This window comes from Labeo rohita, chromosome 14, assembly GCF_022985175.1.
Source record: "Labeo rohita strain BAU-BD-2019 chromosome 14, IGBB_LRoh.1.0, whole genome shotgun sequence".
Classification (NCBI taxonomy): Eukaryota; Metazoa; Chordata; class Actinopteri; order Cypriniformes; family Cyprinidae; genus Labeo; species Labeo rohita.
In genome coordinates this window covers 2,156,157-2,163,641 of record NC_066882.1, presented here as the reverse complement: position 1 = coordinate 2,163,641, position 7,485 = coordinate 2,156,157, and positions in this window count along the sequence as shown.

Genomic DNA, 7,485 nt, shown 5'->3' with positions numbered 1-7,485 from the left:
AATCCTGAATATGCCACGGCTTTGTAACTCTGTAACCCGCGCTGTATGGAGCAGTGCGACCATGTCAAATTTTAACTTGCACATTTAAAAAAAAAAAAAAAAAAAAATGTGACAGTTTTGATCAGTCTAGAGCCCTGCAATACAAAGGCATTCAACATGGAAAGAAAGTAATAGAAATGTAGTCACTAAGTCATGTTTAATTATAATTTCTAATTATTTTATGTGGTGCACTTCGCTCTGACAGGGCTGCAGGACACGAACATAATTATTTCCTACAACTTGTTAATTCGTTCCTACGTTTTATTAATTTATTAATTTGTAAAATAAGGGAACGAATTAAAAGTCGTATTAACGAATTCTTAATTTATTGCCACGAAATCTTTTATTTCCCACACGCAGTTTACCCGCATAAATGATCCGACAACATGGATTAAAAGTAAATGCCAAGAAAACAAACCTGCGAAATTAAAGGGTGAGACGGTGATGATTTGTGAAAAGAAACTATAAATATTATTAAGTTTGTGGCAATTCGTGACCAACCGGGAAAACAGGACACACAGCCGCTTATGGCTTTAAATGTATTGGCTCGAACGGCATGAATCCAAAAGTATGGTCGCTACTAACATTTGCCTGCTAACCAATTGTTTAACTTATAAAGAATGCTTTGTACCTCACTTGTGTCATATTCACGAAAAATGTTTCATATGAGCAACAGTGTGTTTTGCCGTTGCGCCGCCGAAGAAAGAGAATTCACTGACCGCGCGCCGTAATTACTTTTTATTTTAAATGCAGATCATGTCATGTGCAAACACAGCCATTGGGTTTCAAAATACAACAAAGAGCACCATAAAACCATTTAAAATGTGCATTTAGCGATCTAGTGACTGGATATGAAACAGGCAACAGTAAATTATCCCAAATGGAACAACGGCGCGTTTTCTCCTATAGCCGCTGCTGCCACTGCACGTGCTATTGCTATGCATCATTCTGTATGTGTATTCTCAGTTTAAATGCAGCGATCCAAAACAGTGAATCTACTCCTCATTCAGTCAAAACTTTGCTTCAAGAATGAGCCACACTGCTGACATGATCTAATCCCTAGCACACCCTTAGCACATGTGAGTTAACATATTCATCTTATCGGCAAAACATATCGGCATAATGTTTCATATCGGGCCGATGCCGATATTTACATTTGAAGTCATTATCGGCCGATTCCGATATCAGTCCGATAATATCGTGCATCCCTACTTATAACCTTTTATCAGTGTAATTCATCATATTTAGTTAGTTAGTTCTGGTCTTCAAATGAGACTTTTCACTTTTTGGATTACTCCGTTTGTCTGGTTGTTCTTTCCAGACAGATTTCTCAGTGACTCTTTTTACGGTTTACGTCATTACGCCAGTAGGTAGGACAAGTGACTGCATAAGTTGAATCATTCACACACAGCTTCGTTCAGGAACACCACTACTGTGTCTTACTCTAAGACCGTTTATTCTTCTATGACTTCCATTACTTGAAGTTAGTTAATGCATCAGCTAATATTAACTAACAACACTAAAAAATGAGCAATCAAAGGTGTAAAGAGTATATAAAAAATAAAAATGATTCCATTACTAGTCACCAATTAAAATAGTCTTAGAGTACTTAAGTATTTACACTAGTCCTCAACAGAAATTCCAGTGAAAACAAGAATCAGTTTATTTTTAATGAGAGCAATGTTTATTTTCTTTAATCACAACGAAACTGGGCACCGCAAAATTGCAGTATATCAAGTTGGACACCACAGCCTCTTAAACATCAACCAACACTCAAGTCTCAGTCAAGCTTAAGTGCTCAAAAAGGACAGAAGTCAACCAATATCACTCAAAAAGCTCTCAGCCATGTCCTCATCTCATATATGAAACACCTGCGATTCACAACTACCTGCTAATGCACCCACATTTGCGTAAAGTAGCCTTGTTGACAAGTTTGGGTGAGTAAGAGCAAGACGCACAAGATATAGTACAGGGGTGGGCAACTTTGATCATGACGAGGGCCAGCATTTTTTCTCCTTTATACCATGGGGCCAGATTACTAATTCACGTCCACACACCTTTTACACAATCTTAATCAATTAAGGAAATTAAAGTATAATGAATGTAATTCGTTTTTGAAGATGTTATTAACTAAGAAACTTGTGCAGTTATGCTAACTCAGAAGGGAAACTGTGTTGTCAGTTGACAGTAATATTTCCCCCAACAAGCCAGTGTAAACATCTCAATTGCATTGTCTGTAAATATGCAAAAAAACAAATATACAGAGGTCCTATTTTTTATTAGTGGCCTACGGAACATTCAAAACAACATAAGAGGACAGTTAAAAAGGCCTTATTCAAAAAAACCTATTCCAAATGTACCATAATATAATTGGGTAACTGGAAAAATCTATTTAAAAATCAGATTTAAGGCCTTTAAATACATTTGTAAGACCTGCAGTTCACATTTCAGCCTTTAAATTATTTTTAAGAAAAGGAATAAGTCAAAAGTGTCAATTATTATATTAATTTAAACAATTATTATCAATCAATTATTATGTTAAATAACATATTTATATTTTTTAACTTAATTGTTTAGATACATTATAATGCATTAGCTTCTTGTCGATCCACCGGTTTACATTTAAAAATATGTAGCAAAAATAACAGATGGGCTTACAGAAAATTCTCTGTAGGCAGGTTTCACTTTCGGAACGGCAGAAATATAGCGGTTTTCTCAGTGACCGCAGTACACGAAACAGCGCAGCTCCTGACTTTGAAACTTTCAGTGCTCATATTTATCCAGTGAAATCGTAACCTTCTGAAGTTTAATCGTCATATTAATTTATACAGCAATTCTCGTCTTTCCATTCTCAAATTTAGGACCTCATATAATTAAGACTTTTTGTTCCATTTAAAAGGGGTCATCGGATGCCCATTTTCCACAAGTTGATATGATTCTGTAGGGTCTTAATGAAAGGTCTATAATATACTTTGGTTAAAAATTCTCAATGGTTGTATAAAACAACACTCTTTTTACCTTGCCAAAATCAGCTCTGCAAAAATCATCTCATTCTGGTCGAGGCTGCTTTAAATACAAATGAGCTCTGCTTGCCCCGCCCCTCTCTTCTCTCTGTGGAGTGACGAGCCTGTTTACTTTAGCCGCATTAGCCGCGTTTAACTACTAAACTTGCTAACTAGCACATTATTAGGAAAGGCGATTGCAAAATTTCATAAAAAAAAACCCTTATATTCACTTCTGCTGTAAGTGAAGCTGGATCATGAATGATTTGCACGAACATAGACATGTTCAAACAACATGTAAAAGTGAACTTAGCATCCGATGACCCCTTTAAGAGTTTTCATTAAATTTTTAATTTAAATTTAAACTATTAAACTGAATACTTTCTAAGGACCTGCGGGAACCCTAACATGCATGTAGTCCAGTGCAAACATTTCTGTCACGCATTTGGCTAAAAGGTTTTGTTGACTACGAATTTTACCTTTGAAATTTGAGGCAAGTGCAACTCTGGCATCCCTGTTGTTTGTTTGTGCGCAGTGGTATAATAGCAATTAAAATAAAAATACATATTTCCAAACAATCCAAACATATAGGAATCCCCTTGAACTTGGTAAAAAGATAATCTGTTTACCATCTTGACTGGAAAATATTGTTTTCATAGTCAGTTTTTAATTTATTATTTGCTAATGCTGAAATATGTGAATATTTTAGAGTGCATGTCCTACTACGCTGTAATTAATCTGGTGAGCGGCTGGAAACTAGCGACATCTCCTGGTTGGAGATAGTATTAACATCGTAAACTGAAAGCAATCTTAATGTCACTTACTTTTCAAATGTTTTAAAATTGATCATCCGAGTCTAATATGATCCAGGGGGCCGTACTAAAAGACACAGCAAGGCGCATATGGCCCGTGGGCCGCCAGTTGCCCATCCCTGATATAGTACCGTCAATGCACTGCAGATGGCAATATCACTTCTTTTGTAGCAGAAATAAACTGCTGCAGAGCAAAACCTAACTGGTACATGCAAAACCAAACAAAACGTTAGGTGACTGCTTTCCTCATCACAGATGTATTGGAGTAAAGAGTACATATACTTACTCAAAAAGTTGTGCATATTAGTCACAAATATTTTTGATACTCAGTAAAAAACTCAAAAAGAATCTTCGTTAACTTTAAAAACAAAAACTGTTTACTGTTGGTTCGTGTTTGCTCAAGTTCATTAATAATAACAGATACAACTTTTGATCTTTTTAATGTAGTAGTAAATGTTGACATGAACATTAAGATTAATAAATACACTGGACGTATTTTTCATGTCCACTAATGCAGTTAACTAATGCTAACAACGGGAACCTTGTTGTAAAGTGTTACTGGCTAACTATTACATAAAAATCAATATTACACTCACAGTCATGGTGGTCTGAGCACCGCAGAGTGGCTGCTGTCGAATCATATTTGCTCAACAGTACTCTTGCTCATGCTATAGTTAGAAATTCAGCAACACATCACATACTGAGTCTCTGAATTTTGGTGGGGGTAAAAATTACATTAGACTGAATCAACCTAAAACAAAATACACAAAGCAAAGTCTGATGCAGTATGTTTAGATGTGTGTAGATTGCCACATGTCTCTAATCATCTTGAATTGCTTGTGTTCACTCCACTATTTTTCACTTGGCAGGCACAAAATGCATTATTGAAAGTGCAAAAATTTCAAAACACAACATTTTAGGCAACTGATGGTCTCAGTCTCCTGTATCTCCCCTGTAATTCCAGCACGGCATTTGTTTCTAATCCATTTCAGCCCGGTGCACCAAACGCTCTTAATATTTGTACATCCACAGATTATTTACTCTGCTGGGCTGGTGAAATATAAAAGTGTGTAAACGGGCGGTCTCATTATATGAGGTCATAACCAGAATGTGCTCAGGACCCCTTTTAAAGATCCATCAATATTAACGTAGGGCGTAATTGTCTTTTCCTAGCCAGCAGTGTTTGAAAGCAGCACTCGTTTTCTTTGCATTTGCAATTTGTGGGCTTTTAATCAGCAACTCCAAGGAAGCACATAAACACCAGGTGATTTCAACAATGGTTTGAAGAATTAAACGTGGGCGCTTATATTGGGTTACGCAGTTATGCTTTTGAGCAAGTTGTTTGTTTTGGCCTTAAGACAAAAAACCCCAGGAAAATTAAGTTGACATGCAGCATGACTTTGCTTTCAGCTTTGTCTCAATGTTTACAGCAATGAGATAAAAATCGATCATAATTCCTTCTTCGCCAATGCCGGCTTTGGAAATAATGGAAGTTGTGTATGTGAGTCGCTCCTCTGAATGCAAACACACCACTGGGAACAAGACAGACAACATCCATAGGAGACAGACAGATATATACAGTGCAGACGCAGCTAGGATGCTGTTATAATGGCGAAAGGTTTCGAAACCCTGCCAGCACACTGCTCAATCGTTTTTATTGATCGTGCAGGGATTTATAATCATAGTTTGGGATGAACTTTGGAAAAAATGAGGACGCCACAGAGATTATTCCATTGCCAAGTTCAGATTCGGCTTCTGTCAGTGCAGAAGGAATCTAGGAAAAAAAGGACAGCTGAGAGCTGACATTTCTGAACAAGTTATGAATATTGAGATATGTTTACCATCTAACAGAACAATCTCTCCAAACGCTCATGGCAGCGTCTGTTTTTCTGCCACATTCAAAATGAAATGTCAAACGTGAAATCTATGACAGGTAAACACACAATAAAAGCGGACAAGCTCCTGACCAGCAACTGACCTGTCCATTTTTTCCCACAGTTTGAAGAGGTCATGGATTATTATTATTTATTATTATTATTATTATTATTATTATTATTATTCAACCATTGAGGTTCCATTATGATGTTAGGGTCATATATTTATATATATATATATATCTATATATTTGCAAAAAAATATATATTATTTTTAGCTATCACTCTAAAATCGACGCGGCTCCTTTAAGGCTTGTCAATAACGTTACCCATATAAAGGCGCCATTTACAGACAGTTTATGAAATACATAAAAATGTTTACTTACACTTGCAATGTTGTTGCTGTCAGATCCAATACAGTTGGCTGCTTCATCTTTCAGCAAAAGCTTCTTTACACTGTGCCTCGTTTACAAACCAATCTTCTGTCGAACACTCCGACCATATAATCCGCCATTAAAAATAGTGGTCCTTCCTTGATTAAACCAACTCTGTGTAAGTTTTAACATTGGAATATCAGCTTCCAAATCATTCTGACAGTACACTGACATAAAATAAGGCGAATGGCTTCTATTTCTTTCTCACGCTCCTCTTAAACGTCTGTTTCTGGCAATATGTACGTTAAGTTTGTTGAGCAAGTGCGAAATTCCGCGAAAAGGGCGGATCGCTTTACGGCAGCATTAATTACTGTAATTACGACAGTGAATTCCGCTCACTTACCTGTAGGGGGCTCTAAAGTGGCAAAAATACACAAAACTACATACAATTCTTTTAAATAAATGCTCGTTTTGTACTTAGAAGGACATTTTAAGTTATGAAATTCGCAGGATGTTTGGAAAAAACATTAGAGAATTTTATTTCTTGATTTTTTTCACTCTTGGTTTCAACCTTTTGGGCCTTGTGATGAAGCAGACCTTAGACGCCATATTGAATTTAAAGGAGTCATCGGATGCTAAGTTCACTTTTTCATGTTGTTTGACCATTAATGTGTGTTTGCAGTGTATGTACAAATCTACCCTATAAAGATAAAAATCCATGCAGTGGTTTTTAATTAATCTGTAAAAATAATATCCCCTTTTTCAAATCGAGCCATTCTCAGATGCCTGTCGTTGTGTCGTCACACCCACAGAGGACACTCCCACAATAGTTGATTGACATGAGCTCTTACCTCAGACCAGCTGTCACAGTCCAGTAACTTTCCTTGTTTTGATGCCAGAGCAGGGATGTAAATTAGACAAGAATTGAGCGATTGAGGTGTTGTGTTGTTGGATGTAATAATGAACATAGTGGTCGTAATTTACTCCCGACATCTGAGCCGCTGAAGATGCAGTAGATTACATTTGTTTGTAAAGGGAATGCGCCTCCCGATCTACATATATCCGTCTATGTTCACGCAAATCATTCATGATCCAGCTTCACTTACAGCAGAAGTGTGTATAAGCATTTTTTTATGAATCTTTGCGATCACCTTTCCTTATAACGTGGTAGTTAGGAAGTTTAGCGGCTAAATGCGGCTAATGTAAACAAGATCATCATTCCACAGAGAGAAGAGAGGGGCGGGGTGAGCAGAGCTCATTTGCATTTAAAGGAACAACCCCTTAGAATGAGATGATTTTTGCAGAGCTGATTTTGACAAGGTAAAAAGGGTGTTGTTTTACAAAATCATTGAGTATTTTTAATCAAAGTATATTAGAGACTTTT